The sequence below is a fragment of the Triticum dicoccoides genome, chromosome 2A (assembly GCF_002162155.2).
Source record: "Triticum dicoccoides isolate Atlit2015 ecotype Zavitan chromosome 2A, WEW_v2.0, whole genome shotgun sequence".
Taxonomy (NCBI): Eukaryota; Viridiplantae; Streptophyta; class Magnoliopsida; order Poales; family Poaceae; genus Triticum; species Triticum dicoccoides.
Genome location: NC_041382.1, coordinates 221915795 through 221933799, shown reverse-complemented (window position 1 = coordinate 221933799; position 18005 = coordinate 221915795). Strand labels below are relative to the sequence as shown.

Sequence of the window (18005 nt, the reverse complement as noted above, 5' to 3'; positions counted from 1 at the left end):
ATGAAAGTGGAATTGGAGAGGTCATGACTTTATTTAGTAATGATTCCACTATCTTGGAAGAGGTTTCAATTGATTATGATGAGAACAAAGTTGCTACCTATGATGATTATTGTGATGACACTTATGCTAGAAAAAGTGGAGATGATTATATTCATAAAACTTGTCATGATTATCATTACCCTTTTTCTGAACATTACTCCTTTAATGTGGAAACAATTTATAGTATTCGAGTTTCTTATGATACTCCCACTATTCTGATTGAGAAGAATCTTGCTTATGTGGAGAGTAGTAAATTTTCTATGCTTGTAGATCATGAAAAGAATGCTTTATGTGATGGTTATATTGTTGAATTCATTCATGATGCTACTTAAAATTATTATGAGGGAGGAACATATGCTTGTAGGAATTACAATAATATCAAGTTTCCTCTCTATGTGCTTAAAGTTTTGAAGTTATGCTTGTTTTGCCTTCCTATGCTAGTTGATTATTGTTCCCATAAGTTGTTTGCTCACAAAATCCCTATTCATAGGAAGTGGGTTAGACTTAAATGTGCTAGTCGTATTATTCATTATGCTCTCTTTATATTTCAATTCTTATCTTTTATGTGAGCATCATTGAAATCATCATGCCTAGCTAGAGGCGTTAAACGATAGCGCTTGTTGGGAGGCAACCCAACTTTATTTTTGTTCCTTGCTTTTTGCTTCTGTTTAGTAATAAATAATTTAGCTAGCCTCTGTTATGATTGATTTTTTATGTTTTAATTAGTGTTTGTGCCAAGTAGAACCTTTGGGAAGACATGGGGAAAGTCTTTGCGATCTTGCTGTAAAAAACAGAAGCTTTAGCGCTCACGAGAATTGCTGCCATTTTTCATTAGAGAGTTCTATTTAGTTAATTATCTTTGCGGATGATTAATAGATAAATTTCTCATGTCCAGAAATTTATTTTAGAATTTATGGGGTTCCATAAGTATATGTTTGATCCACATTACTACAGACTGTTCTGTTTTTGACAGATTCTGTTTTCTATGTGTTGTTTGCTTATTTTGATGAATCTATGAGTAGTATCGGAGGGTATGAACCATAGAGAAATTGTAATACATTATAAATTACACCAATATGAATTTATAATGAATTCATTACAGTACCTTGAAGTGGTGGTTTGTTTTCTTATACTAACGGAGCTTACGAGTTTTCTGTTAAGTTTTGTGTTGTGAAGTTTTCAAGTTTTGGGTAAAGATTCGATGGACTATGGAATAAGGAGTGGAAAGAGCCTATGCTTGGGGATGCCCAAGGCACCCCAAGGTAATATTCAAGGACAACCAAGATCCTAAGCTTGGGGATGCACCAGATGGCATCCCCTCTTTTGTCTTCGTTCATCGGTAACTTTACTTGGAGCTATATTTTTATTTGCCACATGATATGTGTTTTGCTTGGAGCGTCATTTTATTTTATTTTGTTTTGATTGCTGTTTGAATAAAATACCAAGATCTGAAATTCTTAAATGTTAGAGAGTCTTCACATAGTTGCATAATTATTCGACTACTCATTGATCTTCACTTATATCTTTCGGAGTAGTTTGTCATTTGCTCTAGTGCTTCACTTATATCCTTTTAGAGCATGTCGGTGGTTATATTTTATAGAAATAATTGATCTCTCATGCTTCACTTATATTATTTTGAGAGTCCTAAACAGGATGGTAATTTGCTTTGGTTATGAAACCAGTCCTAATATGATGGGCATCCAAGATGGACTTTCATATAGCGTGCATTGAATACTATGAGAAGTTTGATACTTGGTAATTGTTTTGAGATATGGAGATGGTGATATTAGAGTCATGCTAGTTGAGTAGTTGTGAATTTGAGAAATACTTGTGTTGAAGTTTGTGATTCCTGTAGCATGCACGTATGGTGAACCGTTATGTGATGAAGTCGGAGCATGATTTATTTATTGATTGCCTTCCTTATGAATGTGGTCGGGGACGAGCGATGGTCTTTTCCTACCAATCAATCCCCCTAGGAGCATGCGCATAGTACTTTGTTTAGATAAATAATAGATTTTTGCAATAAGTATGTAAGTTCTTTATGACTAATGTTGAGTACATGGATTATACGCACCCTCACCCTTCCACATTTGCTAGCCTCTCTAGTACCGCGCAACTTTTGCCGGTACCATAAACCCACCATATACCTTCCTCAAAACAGCCACCATACCTACCTATTATGGCATCTCCATAGCCATTCCGAGATATATTGCCATGCAACTTTCCACCGTTCTGTTTATTATGACACGCTCCATCATTGTCATATTGCTTTGCATGATCATGTAGTTGACATCGTCTTTGTGGCAAAGCCACCGTTCATAATTCTTTCATACATGTCACTCATGAGTCATTGCACATCCCGGTACACCGCCGAAGGCATTCATATAGAGTCATATCTTGTTCTAAGTATCGAGTTGTAATTCTTGAGTTGTAAGTAAATAAAAGTGTGATGATCATCATTATTAGAGCATTGTCCCAGTGAGGAAAGGATGATGGAGAATATGATCCCTCCACAAGTCGGGATGAGACTTCGGATGAAAAATAAAATAAAAATAAAAAAGAGGCCAAAAAAAGAAAAAAAGAAGGCCTAAATAAAAAAATAAAAAAAATAAAAAAATATGAGAGAAAAAGAGAGAAGGGGCAATGCTACTATCCTTTTACCACACTTGTGCTTCAAAGTAGCACCATGATCTTCATGATAGAGAGTCTCCTATGTTGTCACTTTCATATACTAAGTGGGAATTTTTCACTATAGAACTTGGCTTGTATATTCCAATGATGGGCTTCCTCAAAATGCCCTAGGTCTTCGTGAGCAAGCGTGTTGGATGCACACCCACGTAGTTTCTTTATGAGCTTTCATACACTTATAGCTCTAGTGCATCCGTTGCATGGCAATCCCTACTCACTCACATTGATATCTATCAATGGGCATCTCCATAGCCCATTGATATGCCTAGTTGATGTGAGACTATCTTCTCCCTTTTTGTCTTCTCCACAACCAACATTCTATTCCACCTATAGTGCTATGTCCATGGCTCACGCTCATGTATTGCGTGAAGATTGAAAAAGTTTGAGAACATGAAAAGTATGAAACAATTGCTTGGCTTGTCATCGGGGTTGTGCATGATTTAAATATTTTGTGTGATGAAGATAGAGCATAGCCAGACTATATGATTCTGTAGGGATAACTTTCTTTTGCCATGTTATTTTGAGAAGACATGATTACTTTGTTAGTATGCTTGAAGTATTATTATGTTTATGTCAATATTAAACTTTTGTCTTGAATCTTACGGATCTGAATATTCTTGCCACAATAAAGAAGATTACATAGATAAATATGTTAGGTAGCATTCCACATCAAAAATTCTGTTTTTATCATTTACCTACTCGAGGACGAGCAGGAATTAAGCTTGGGGATGCTGACACGTCTCTGACGTATCTATAATTTTTTATTGTTCCATGCTATTATATTATCTGTTTTGGATGTTTATGGGCTTTATCATACACTTTTATATTTTTTTGGGACTAACCTATTAACTGGAGGCCCAGCCCAAATTGTTGTTTTCTTGCCTATTTTAGTATTTCGAAGAAAAGTAATATCAAACGGAGTCCAAACGGAATGAAACCTTCGGGAGAGTTATTTTTGGAACGGAAGCAATCCAGGAGACTTGGAGTAGGCGCCAGGGAAGCTTCAAGGTGGCCACGAGGCAGGGAGGCGCGCCTGCCCCCTGGGCACGCCCCCACCCTCGTGGGCCCATCGTGGCTCCCCTGACCGACTTCTTTCGCCTATATATATCAATATACCCTAAAAACATCAGGGAACACAATAGATCGGGAGTTCCGCCGCCACAAGCCTCCGTAGCCATCGAAAACCAATCTAGACCTGTTCCGGCACCCTGCCGGAGGGGTGCATCCCTCTCCGGTGGCCATCTTCATCGTCCCGGCGCTCTCCATGACGAGGAGGGAGTAGTTCACCCTCGGGCCTGAGGGTATGTACCAGTAGCTATGTGTTTGATCTCTCTCTCTCTCTCGTTCTTGAGGTGGTACGATCTTGATGTATCGCGAGCTTTGCTATTATAGTTGGATCTTATGATGTTTCTCCCCCTCTACTCTCTTGTGATGGATTGAGTTTTCCCTTTGAAGTTATCTTATCGGATTGAGTCTTTAAGGATTTGAGAACAATTGATGTATGTCTTGCATGTGCTTATCTGTGATGACAATGGGATATCACGTGATCCACTTGATGTATGTTTTGGTGATCAACTTGCGAATTCCATGACCTCGTGAACTTATGCATAGGGGTTGGCACACAATTTCGTCTCGACTCTCCGGTAGAAACTTTGGGGCACTCTTTGAAGTTCTTTGTGTTGGTTGAATAGATGAATCTGAGATTGTGTGATGCATATTGTATAATCATACCCACGGATACTTGAGGTGACATTGGAGTATCTAGGTGACATTAGGGTTTAGTTGATTTGTGTCTTAAGGTGTTATTCTAGTACGAACACTAGGATAGATTGAACGGAAAGAATAGCTTCGTGTTATTTTACTACGGACTCTTGAATAGATCGATCAGAAAGGATAACTTTGAGGTGGTTCCGTACCCTATCATAATCTCTTCGTTTGTTCACCGCTATTAGTGACTTTTGAGTGACTCTTTGTTGCATGTTGAGGGATAGTTATATGATCCAATTATGTTATTATTTTTTAGAGGACTTGCACTAGTGAAAGAATGAACCTTAGGCCTTGTTTCAACGCATTGCAATACCATTTGTGCTCACTTTTATCATTAGTTACCTTGCTGTTTTTATATTTTCAGATTACAAAAACCTTTTTCTACCATCCATATTGCACTTGTATCACCATCTCTTCGCCGAACTAGTGCACCTATACAATTTACCATTGTATTGGGTGTGTTAGGGACACAAGAGACTCTTTGTTATTTGGTTGCAGGGTTGTCTGAGAGACACCATCTTCATCCTACGCCTCCCACAGATTGATAAACCTTAGTCATCCACTTGAGGGAAATTTGCTACTGTCCTACAAACCTCTGCACGTGGAGTCCCAACAATGTCTACAAGAAAAAGGTTGTGTAGTAGACATCAAATTCCTCACTGAAGAATTCAGAAAAATCGCCTGTTAACCCCCCCTCTAGTCGACTTAACGCATGTTCAATTGGTATCAAAGCAAGGTACTCCCTTGTTCTGTGTGATTTTAGTTTAACCACATGGAGTTTTAGTTATGTCGACCGCAGGTATGATCAAAGTCTTTGCTGGGTGTCCTACCTTCGATGGGACGGACGACCCCTACTGGAAGAATAAGATGCGAATGCATCTTGAGGCAATTGAGAACGATCTCTGGTATGTTGTGGAAAATGGTGTTCCCTCTGTCACTCCTATCATCAACGCTGCTGACGTGAAGACATTCAAGCAACTCAACTCTCAAGCGAAGAACATCATATGTGGCCATCGGAGCAAAGGGCAGTATGGCAGAGTGAGTGCTTTGGAGACATCAAAACTTATCTAGGATAGGCTATCCAAGATCAATGAAGGAGTCTCAACACAGCATGACTATCGAGTTGACGTTCTTCACAATCTCTTCAACCACTTCAAAAGACACGACAATGAAAATGTTCAGCAAACCTTCGATCGCCTCACTGACATTTCAAATGAGCTTCAAGCACTTGGTGCCACTGACATCACCGACCACGAGGTGTTGAATAAATTGCTTCGATCGCTTGATTCCTCATTTGACACCCTTGAAGTGATGATACAAGAACGTGGAGACTACAAGTCACTTGATCCCGCTGATATCCTCGAGAGGCTAAACACTCATGAGTTCCAGCTTGCTGAGAAGAGAGATCTCTATGGACCGAGCTATGGTAGATCACGAACTCTGAAGGCCAAGGCAGTGTCTGAATCTGAAGGTGATGATTCTGGTAGCAGCCTTGGTGATCCTGAAGAACTGAGCCAGGAGCTAGCAATGCTCATGAGGAAATTCCAGAAGTTCTCAAGACGTGGTCGCTTTGGAAAATCCTCGAGAAGTGATGACCTAAGATCAGATTCCTCATCCCGTGGTTACAAGAAGAGACTTTGCCACAAATGCATTAAAGCCGATCACTACATTCAAGATTGTCCTCAGTGGGAAAAGGAATCAAAGAAGAAGAAGTACAAGGACTACAGTTCTGATGATTCAAAGAAGAAGAAGAGATCTTCAAAGTCCTCTTCATCAAAATCCTCAAGGTCTTCATCTCACAAGAAGAGCAGCTCCAAGAAGGCTCGGGCATTCATTGGCAAGGAAATGGACTCTAATGCTGAATCTGAGGAAAATGAGGAAGATGAGGCATCAAAGGAGTCAGACTCTGGTGTGGCGAGCCTAGCCCTCGCTACTGTGTTCGTCAGCAAGTCGCACTTCAACACTGAGGAAAATGACCTCCCCAACACTGCTGATGACGGCGATGATGATTACACTCCCACCTATTGCTTCATGGCAAAAGGTGCAAATGTACTCAAATATCCCTCCTCTGAATCAAGTGAGGATGAATCTGATGAAAACCTCAAGCCTAGCTATTCTAAACTTGCTAAGATTGCTGTGAAACAACAAAAGATTCTTGAAAAGGTTCAAAATATGCTAGACAAAAGCGATGATATGTTGGGTGAAGAAATGGATCGCACTAAAACTTTGACTGAAAGTCTTCAGAGACTTTAGACTAAGTTTGACAATCTTTAGAGTCATCATAACACTCTCTTATCTGATCATGAGAAGCTTTCTTATGAATTTCTTCAAAGAAAGCAAGACCTTGAGCAGCTAAGGGGGAGTTATGAAGATCTTCAGAAGGAGCGTGATTTATTACTTGCTCAACAAATCAGCGTTGCTTAGGAAGAATTTAATCCTCCATGTTTGAAGTGCATTGAACGAGAATCTGCTAATTCTTCACCTAAAAGTTCAAATGCTTCTATTGCTGCAAATTCTTCAACTGTCTCTGCTATCACTAATTACTCATCTGAGGATGCTGCAAGTATCACTGACCATGCAGGGGTTGAAGGAATTGTATGTGACAGGCATGTACAAAAGCCTCAAAGGGCATCAGGCACTTTGTGATGTGCTTAAAAAGCAAATCCTCAACCGAAACCTAAGGAAAGAGGGTATTGCCTTTGAGAGGAAACTCAATGCTGATGGGACCTACTAGAAACCTGAGCAGTATTCTAAAACCTCATGGGTTGCTGCAAAGGGACCTTCAGTGGATCCATCTACCTTATCTGGATTTATATGTGAATCTTCATATTCATCTAATGAGTCATTTGACTCCAATTATAAATTGTTCAAAAATCAGAATGGTGAAGTATTTGCTAGATATGTTGGCACTAACTGCAGGAACGGTCCTCCTATGAAGAAAATCTGGGTTCCCAAAAGGTGCCTTGAAAGTCTTCAAGTGAATGTCATCATGACACCACCTGTGAAGAACAGTAACCCCAGATCCAATTCTTCATATGGATCCAAGTCCTCAGATGGACCAAATTCCTGACATGGATCAAATTCTTCATTTGAACATCATCGTGCTAACCCTTCTGTTTTGCAGGGAAGATCTGAGGGCTATGAATATGTGCATTATTCTTCAAACCATTATGTTCATAAGTTCTCAAAGAATTTCTCCGCTTATTCATATGCTTAGTCTAACCCCTCTTATGTGAAATGAAGTGGATTGGCTTCAATGCCACCTTTCTCTTATGGAGCTCGCAGAATGATGAACTCTTTGCCACCCCTCCAAATGTGGCTGGTGAAGAAAAAGAACTAATATCTTATGCAGGGTCAGGTGTCCAGACGAACTTAAACGTCTGAAGAATTTCCTGGAGACCTGAATATGCTTGAAAGGATGCAAGCTAATCATGAAGAAATGTTTTTCATCTCTCACGTCCTCATATTACTATATGTGTTCTCTTACCTGATGAAATTGATGTCATATTCTTCACTGTTGAAGTATATGAGTTCGTAAGATGCACTAATTCATCTGCAGGATGATCAACCCAAAGCCACTGAGTGGGTCCTCGACAGTGGATGTACAAATCACATGACTGGTGACAGGAGCTTATTGATGGACACTTCTTTATCTCCATCGCATCTGAAGCATATCACCTACGCTGACAAAGGCAAAAGCAAGGTATTGGGTCTAGGTAAGGTTGCAATCTCAAAGGATCGACATATGGACAAAGTCATGCTTGTCGAGTCCTTAGGGTTCAAGCTCATGTCTGTCTCAATGCTTTGTGATCTTGATATGGTTGTTGTCTTTGGCAAGTATCATTGTGTTGTGATCATGGAAGCTGACAATTCCAAAGTCTTCGAAGGCTTTAGGAGAGGAGATTTTTATATTGTTGATTTCTCTACAGGACCACAACATGCTAAATGTCGACTTGCAAAAGCTTCAGAAGGCTGGTTGTGGCATCGACGACTTGGTCATGCTGGCATGAGGAACTTGCACACGCTCGCGAAGAAGAAGCATGTCATTGGCATCAAGGGTGTAAAATTACTCAAGGATCGTCTGTGTGGAGCTTGTGAAGCTGGAAAGATGACCAAGGTCAAGCATCCCTCAAAGACCATCATGACTACCACTCGTCCATTTGAATTGCTTCACATGGATCTCTTTGGCCCTACTCATTATGCCACATTTACTAATGCTGCATCTTTATATGGCTTTGTCATTGTTGATGACTATTCTCGTTATACATGGGTGCATATCATCACTTACAAAACTGAAGCGCAGGAAGTCTTCAAACGATTTTCCTTGAGGGCTTCAACCAACTTTGGTGTGAAGATCAAGCACATCAGAAGTGACAATGGAACTGAGTTCAAGAATACTGGTCTTGATGACTATCTTGATGAACTTGGTATTACTCACGAGTTATCTGTTCCTTGTACTCCTCAGCAGAATGGCGTCGTGGAGCGCAAGAACAGGATTCTTGTTGAGATGGCTTGCACTATGCTTGATGAATACAAGACGCCTCCTCGCTTCTGGCCTGAGGCAATTGATACTGCATGCCACATCATCAACATGGTATATCTTCACAAATTCTTCAGAAAGACCTCATATGAACTCCTCACTGACAAGAAACCTGATGTGAGTTATTTCAAAGTCTTCAGCGCTAAATGTTGGATTAGAGATCCTCATCACAAATTCTAAATTTGCACCAAAAGCACATGAAGGTTTTATTCTTGGTTATGGAAATGACTCGCACGCCTACAGAGTCTTCAACACCTATCACCACAAGGTTGTTGAAAGTGTAGATGTGCGGTTCGATGAAACTAATGGCTCGCAAAGAGAGCACCTACCTCCTGTGCTAGATGAAATACCACCTGAGGAATCCATTAAGTTCAAGGCTACTGAGGATGTCATTCCTACCGAAGAATCTGCTGAAGAAGTCATTCCAGAATGTGAAGAACATCATGCTGGTGCACCTGAAGAAAATGGCTCTAAAGAAAGTTTTGAGAAAATTCCTCGTCGTCAACCAGCTCATCCTCGCGCCGCAAATGAAGTGCAGATTGAGAGAATCATCAACGACATCAAAGCACCAGGTCCTCTCACACGCTCAAAAGCTTCACATTTGTCTAACTTTTGTGGGCACTTTGATTTCGTCTCTATCACAGAGCCCACTAAGGTAGATGAAGCATTTCTGGAGCCTGAGTGGATTCAAGCTATGCAAGAATAATTACATTAGTTTGAGCTCAACAATGTGGGAACTTATCAAGTGACCAATCATCAGCACCAAATGGATCTACCACAACAAGAAAGATGAAAATGGCCTTGTAGTTAGGAATAAGGCATGGCTTGTAGCTCAAGGCTACACACAGGTTGAAGGAATTGATTTCGATGAAACTTTTGCACCTGTTGGTAGACTTGAAGCTATTCGCATATTACTTGCTTATGCTAACCATCCTAATATCATCTTATATCAAATGGATGTGGAAAGTGCATTCCTCAATGGTAAGCTTGAGGAAGAAGTATATGTTGCTCAACCCCCAGGTTTTGAGGATCCAAAGCATCCTGACAAAGTCTTCAGACTCAATAAGGCCCTCTATGGCCTCAAGCAGGCCCCTCGGGCGTGGTATGATACTTTGAAGGAATTCCTCATGAAGAAAGGCTTCAAACCCGGTTCACTTGACCCAACTCTTTTCACCAAAGCTTATGATGATGAATTATTCATGTGCCAAATATATGTTGATGACATCATCTTTGGTTGTACTGACCAACGTTATAGTGATGAATTTTCCTATATGATGAGTGAAGAATATCAAATGTCTATGATGGGAGAATTGAAATTCTTCTTAGGTCTTCAAATTCGTCAACAACGAAACGACATCTTCATATCTCAGGAGAAATACCTCAAGGATGTATTGAGGAAATTCGGCATGCAAGATTGCAAAAGCGTCAAAATCCCTATGCCCACAAATGGCCATTTATGCACTGATGAAAATGGTATTGACTTCGATAAAAAGGTATACCACTCCATGATTGGCTCTTTATTGTATTTATGTGCATCTAGGCCAGATATTATGCTTAGTATTTGCATGTGTTCCTGTTTTCAAGCTACACCGAAGGAATCACACCAAAAGGCTGTGAAGCATATTCTTCGATATCTAGCTCACACTCCAACACTTGGATTATGGTATCCCAAGGGCTCGGCTTTTGATCTCATTGGATATTCAGACTCTGACTATGGTGGTGGTCGTGTGGACTGCAAGTCAACATCAGGCACATGCCATTTCCTTGGACGATCTTTGGTATGTTGGTCCTCAAAGAAAAAGAACTGTGTATCACTTTCTACTACTGAAGCTGAGTACATTGCTGTTGGTTCGTGCTGTGCTCAATTGCTATGGATGAAGCAAACTCTCAAGGACTACGACATCAATGTGAAGAATGTGCCACTCTATTGTGACAATGAGAGTGCCATCAAGATTGCTCATAACCCAGTTTAGCACTCAAAGACAAAGCACATTCAGATTCGTCATCATTTTCTTCGTGATCCTGTGTTGAAGGGCGACATCTCTATTGAGCATGTAAAGACTGAAGAACAGCTAGCTAATATCTTCACAAAGCCTTCGGATGAGAAGAGATTTAGCAAGTTGCGGTGTGAGCTAAATATCTTAGAATCTTTGAATGTCCTTTGAAAAGGACACACATCCTAACACTTATGCAAAATTGATGACTTAGATGTGCAACACACGAAGTAACATTTTTCTTCAATCAATGAAGACTAACCCTCTAAGTGTGAAGAAATTAACGAAGAATTTGATCCTCAGAGCCCTACGACAATTGTACACGGCGTCTGAAATCAACATTCTTATACGGTGGGTTACACCACCAACAAAATTGAAAATCTTCAATTTGAGTTTTTCCTCAGTGTTGAAATTCCTCAATTGTTCGATTTCTTCAACTTTGCAATGTCTTCACTCTCTCCATCGTTATATATATATATATATATATATATATATATATATATATATATATATATATATATATATATATATATATATATATACACACATAAACACTATTCTGTTCACGGGATCAGAATAATATTCTGATCACAACCTGACCTACCCCGCTAGTAGTACGTTGAACTTCCTTGTGAACTAGGTTGAACTTCCGCCAACATTGCGGAAATGGGGCTTGCGATATACCGTTGGAAAGCTATGGACACCAATATCGTGAGCCAACTTAAATTTTTGGCAAAATATAAGCGGTTTAAGAGCAGTTTTGAAAACCGTTTTTCTTCGCAGTAAAAACGTGAATCGTATTTTCGATCGCATTTCTAAACCATTTATCAGAATGAGGCATATAATATGGCGTTGGAAAGCTGCTGCAAAACCGCTTCATCCACATGTTGAAAGTTTTCTCTAATTCCCTATGGTTAAAGAGTAATTTGAAAAAACGTAAAATTTCGTAAACCGAACAGCTGAGTTTAGTTTTTTGATATCATTTCTAAACGGCTAATCCAATGGAGGCATATGATATGGCGTTGGAAAGCTTATGAAAATGCGCTAATTTTTTATCTTGGAAGTTTTTTTCTAGTTTTGAATGGTTTAGGAGTAATTTAGAAAATGGTCCAAGTCCTACCGAGTTCGTACTTTCGAGCTAACTTTTTAACTGTGCGTCCGAATCCAGCAAATGATATGGCGTTGGAAAGCTTGAAAAAATGCGAAATTTTTGGTATGTATTGTTTCTCCCAATTCTTTACGATTTTAAGTCAGTTTTGAAAATGGAGAAAAACGTATTTTAGCCATAATTTCTACAAACTTTATCGGAATTGGGCAAATAATATACCCTTGAAAAGTTATGGAAAATGCGAAACTTTTTCATGTTGATGGTTTTCTCTGATTCTTAGCCGTTTTCAAGTAATTTTGAAAACAGCAGGATCATTCGTTCTGCCTCTATCGCGAAACAGATTCTTCGAAAATGCACCGCGTGAAGAACCTGAACTTCTCAGCATATCTACATGAACTTCACTCTGTTTTCGATGTGCTTTTTTTCCTCGCAGATCTCCATCCACTACTCGTAGTTCTCCATCCACTCCCCGGAATTCAACGAGTGATATACCGATGGAAAGCTATTGTAAACATGCAACTTTCCCGTGTTGATTATTTTCTCATACTCGCGAAGGTTTTAAAAGTTTTTCATCTGAAATTCATTCAGTGTAGTAGTTGAACTTCCTGCTGTTGTCAGTTGAACTTCTGTGACGTATTTTCGTCTGTAATTTTCTCATCCATTCGTCAGTGTTACACAAATGTTATTCCTTTTGTACAAATTGCTCTCACAATAATTTTTTTTAACTTTCTCCAACAAAGGACTTGAACTTATAACAACAAAACTTTTTGCCTTTGTTTTTTTTATTTTTTGATACAAAATGCACACCGTGTATTACATGAACTCCTAGCAGTTATCAACCTGAACTTCTCTCGGTTACATGAAAATATTTGAGTTTTTTTTATGAATTTTTAATCTATTTTTCTTAATCCTTTTTTATGAATTTTGAAGTGCTCTATTTTTAATAGTTGAACTTCTTGTTATTTTATTTTTGAACTTCTCGTTTCCATTCTTTAACAACGAGGAAAATCTGATTTTTCTATAATCATTGAACTTCTCCATCTTTTTAATATGGACTTACTAGTTTTATTTCTTAATCTTTTTTAATGAAATTTGAAGCTTATATTTTTAAAAAGTTGAACTTCTTATTTTCTATTTTTGAACTTCTTGTTTCCATTCTTTAATAGTGAGGAAAATTCTGAGTTTTCTATAATCATCGAATTTCTCCATCTTTTTAATATGGACTTCCTGGTTTTTTCTTAATCTTTTTTTATGAAATTTTGAAGCACTCTATTATTAAAATTTGAACTTCTTGTTATTTAATTTTTGAACTTCTTGTTTCCATTCTTTAATAACGAGGAAAATCTGAGTTTTCTTTAATAACAAGAATTTTTGAACTTCCGAGGGAAGAGCACTTAAACTTTGCCTTTTTTATTATTTTTTTCTCATACGAAATGCACAGCATGCAATACGTGAACTTCCGACAGTTATCAATTTGGACTTCTCTCTGTTTCGGTTTAAAAAACGAGAAAATTCTTTTAGAACTTTTTTTAGTTTTTCCTTTTTTATTTGAACTTCTTCATTTTATTATTTAGTAACGACAGAACATCTAAGTTTTTTTACCTTTGAATTTTTTTTACTTTGAACTTCTTCGAAAAATATGGTTTTACATAAGCAAACAATTTTCTAGGTTTTTAAATTTGAACTTCTAGTTTTTTACCTTCTTGGTTATTCGAAATTGAACTACCAGGGTTGTCAAATTTGAACTTCTACATTTTGTGACCTTCTCGATTATTTTAAATTTTAATGTGACGTATTTTCGTTTGTAATTTTCTCATCCATTCGTCAGTGTTACACAAATGATATTCCTTTTGTACAAACCTCTCTCAAAATTCTTTTTTAACTTTCTACGATCGAGGACTTGAAGTTACACAAATGATATTCCTGCCGTTTTCGAAAATGACGAGATCATGATTTCTGCCTTCATCGCGAATGGAAATGCACTTCGTGAAGTAGTTGAACTTTTGGGGCATGTATGTTTGAACTTCACTCTGTTTTTGACGTGCTCTTTTTTGCACGGCGTGAAGTAGTTGATCTTCTGGGGCATGTCTATTTGAACTTCACTCTGTTTCACTTTATTGTCTTTTTCTTATAGGAAACACGCACCATGTAGTACGTGAACTTCCGGTTGTTATTACTTTGAGATTCTCTCTGGTTTGAGAGAATTATTTTAAAACACAAAAAACAACATCTTTTTTATGTATTTTGGACATCTAAATACACGGTGAACCTCTCTCAGAACTTTTCCTCGCCGAGCACTTGAACTTCTAATAACCATTTTTTCACTAAAATAAACTCTTTTTAGGTGTACCATTTGTTTTAATTTGAGAACCTTGGGTTTTGTAAATATTGATCCACTTCATTATTTTAGTTTGAACTTCTAGTTTTTTAAAGCAGGGAAATTTCATTTGAACTTTTTTTAGGTGTACCATTTTTTTTAATTTGAACTTCTTCATTTTATTCTTTAGTAACAGAAACAATTTGATATCTTTTTTCATTTCATTGGTTGGACGTAAATGATATGGCGTTGGAAAGATTATGAAAAATTTGATATCCTTTTTCATTTCTACCAGAGGGTCTCTAATTTACTTCAAAACGGTAGTATAAATTTTGAACTGCTTTATATTTTTAATTTGGCCTCCTTGGTTTACTCTTTAGTAACGCGGAAAATCCTAATGTAGTAATAAACATCGAACCGCTTCATTATTTAAATGTGAATTTCTAGTTATTATTTAGAAACGAGCAAAATTCATTTTCCAAAAAGGAAAAAATGGTATACCTTCAGAATCCTGCTGAAAAGATATAACTTTTTTCTTGTTAATTATTTTTCTCAAATTTGCCATGGTTTAAAAGATTTTTTAATACGTTAAAACTTGATTCCAACGATATACACCATACATTTGAATCTTTTATCCGAATAGAGCATATGATATACTGTTGAAAAGCTTGTGAAAGATTTAACTTTTTTCATGTAGACATTTTGTTAAATTCGTTGTTGTTTATAAGCAGTTATAAAAATGCGACATCTTTTTTGTTTTCTTTTTTGAACACATAAGTCTTAGGTTTTTACAAATTTTGAACTTCGTTCTTATTTAAATTTGATCTTCTAGGCTTCTTTAGAAATGAAAAAATACGTTTGTATAAACTGTTTGAACTTCCCTTTTTATGTAATATGAGCTTCTTTGTTTTGTAATAAATATTTGAATTTCTCCATTATTTAAATTTGAACCTCTGTTTTTCTAAAACAATAAAAATCCATTTTTTAAAAAACTTTGCTTAAACTACAACCTACTACAAGCCCCATTAGCGCCACATCACACAACTTCTTCTTCTTCAACTGCTGAGTAAATTTCTTAGTTTTTTATTTGTATACAATAACTTGTACACATATTACTGAACGGACAAAATTACTGTAATTAAACCGCCTCACAAATGAAACTTAAGTCGGATGCTCAAACATATAGAAACAATCAACAATTTTAGATAGTGACGTAAACCTTTAGACAGAGCAAAAATTTGATTGGTGGACTTGGACAAAGCGATGCTCTTTTTACCCCCATTGGTTATTCTCTATATAAAACCAACAGGGATCTTATCCTTTTGAGCAGTGAACTAGCGATCTCCAACTCACCATTTTCTTTTCCGTCTTCTTCCTGACATGCCCATATCCCAAGATCTACTAGTGCTAGCAAGCCACACGTCAGTAGTTTGGCCTTCAGAGCAGATTTTTGGCTACAGTGCACTGAAAAAGCTCTCTGCATGTACTAAAAAATATCTTTGAACCCTCGTTTCCCCATTATCTCTTAACTGCATTCTGCCTAAAATCTTCCGTCTGATTTGCTGTCCAAAATAGGATGAGCCGGTTCGTCATGGTGGTTCCTGAAGCACAAGGCTCGATAGAAGCACCCAAGAAGAATTAGCACTCCACGGCATCGATGCATTTTGGAGAAGAAAACTCATGTTTTCCAATATTGAAGGACCAATGAAAATGAACTAATATATCACAACATCAACTTTTTTGTACCTGCAAGTACGTCTGAACTTCAGACAAGAAAATCACCTAGAAAATGGACCTTGTGGGGGCGCTGATGTGCTAGGCAGCCACACGCCATAGTTGTCGGGCGGGGGAGTTGGATCTGTACGCCTCATGCAGCCTGTACACGAGAAAATGGTCAAGAGTAGCTTCCTTATCCATTGCTGAACCTGCAAGTCGACGGAGAAGTCCTCCAGGCATCTCACTGATGGATGACCATGAGAGGCGGCTCGAACTTTTTAGTTCATGCATTTGAACGGGCTTGCGCTACTGAATCGAACTTCCTGTAGCATCACAGAGACGAACAAGGGCTGTGAGACTAGGCACCAGCGGCGCGCCCACATCATGTACTTGCCCGGCTCCGTTGCATCGTCGTCGGTGACATCCTATATGCCGCTCTCACTCTCACGACAGGACATAGTCTTGTCCCGCTAGCCGAAGGAGCAGGACGACACCGCGGGCCTCGCGCGTGATCTGGCAGCAGTTGCTACAGGGGCCGAGCAAGTCAGGAGGAGGCAGGGTTCAGCGCGGGTTCGCGCGGCTGCGCATGAGAGTAGGCGGGGTGCAGGGTAGGGACCAACTGCGGCGCATGGGAGCAAGTGGGGTTCTGGGTAGGTACGCGCGGCGGCGCATGGGAGGAGCGGGAGGGGTTGAAGTCCAAACCCACCTCGCCCTGAAGGAAGGGGCCAGCCTTGCGCCGGAAGGAGGCGGGGGCGACGGCGTGCTAGGAGGAGGTGGGGGCAGCGGCCTTGCACCGGAAGAAGGCGACGGCGTGCTAGGAGGAGGTGGGGGCGGCGGCCTTGCACCGGAAGAAGGCGGGGCGGCGGCGCGTCGGGAGGTGGCGGGGCCGGCGGTGCGCCCGCTCGCCCGAAAGGAGGAGGGCCCCGGGGGCGCGTCGGAGCAGGGTGGGCGGCGGCCGGAGGTGGTTGGCGGATTGGGGGAGGTCGCAGGGGTAGGATGGCGACGGGAGGGACGGAGATAAGGTTTGGGGCGCTTTGCGCTATTTCTGTTCTCGCCCGATCTCAGGAACATGTCGTGGCCCTATATGGGGCTGTCATCCAAATAACTATTCTAATTCTGGGATTAGAAAAGTGCTGTCCTATATATATAAGTTTATGTCCGCCAATCACCTCCGGCCGCCACCCACCCTTCCCCAATCCGAAAATTTATATATATGAGTTTATGTCCTCTACATCATTCACTAATTTCTAATTCTTCAAGTAGCCTTTTCTGCTAAGTGAATGTGATCGGACCCTTCCCCCTCTATGCTATACTCAACCCAGTCTGTTCACAAATTCTTCATCTGCGTTCCATTTGAAACTCGTTCAAAATCTTTACTGTGTCCTTCTCAGCTGAAGAATTTGCGAACGAAACTTTAAAACTTTATTATCTAAATTTTCGGCTTTTTGCCGCCTAAACCGTTCCACATCCCACGATAATACTTATCTATTCACCCACGATCTCACACGATCGCCACCGCTCTGTACGTGGGTGACACATGTCACTAGGATGAGATGGGTCAGGGGCACGTTCGTCCATTTTCCTCGGGCGAGCGGTTTTTCACCTCGGCTATATATACCGTTCACCCTCCTCAGACTATTTTTACTCCGCTCGACCTCACTCCCTCGCTGAAGCTCTCAAACCTAGCGCCGCCACTACTTCCATCGTCGCCGGTGAGGAAGAGCTTCACTGCCTCGACCTCATCGCCATCGTACTCGCGCCGGCCGTGGATTTCTTCACTCCGCCGCCACCGTAGCTGTCTTCCTCCGCCAAGTTAGGGCGTGGAAGATCCGGATA

The 18005-nt window shown here is 39.6% G+C and overlaps 1 long non-coding RNA gene across 1 annotated transcript; it reads right to left on the bottom strand.

Moving 5' to 3' along the window:
- Positions 1–15586: 15586 nt before the first annotated feature.
- On the bottom strand, positions 15587–17206 carry LOC119354313. Its single transcript, XR_005170763.1, has 2 exons — positions 16200–17206; positions 15587–16054 (listed from the first exon to the last, which is right to left on the bottom strand). It is a non-coding gene; the product is annotated as an uncharacterized LOC119354313 (long non-coding RNA).
- Between the last annotated feature and the right edge of the window lie 799 nt (positions 17207–18005).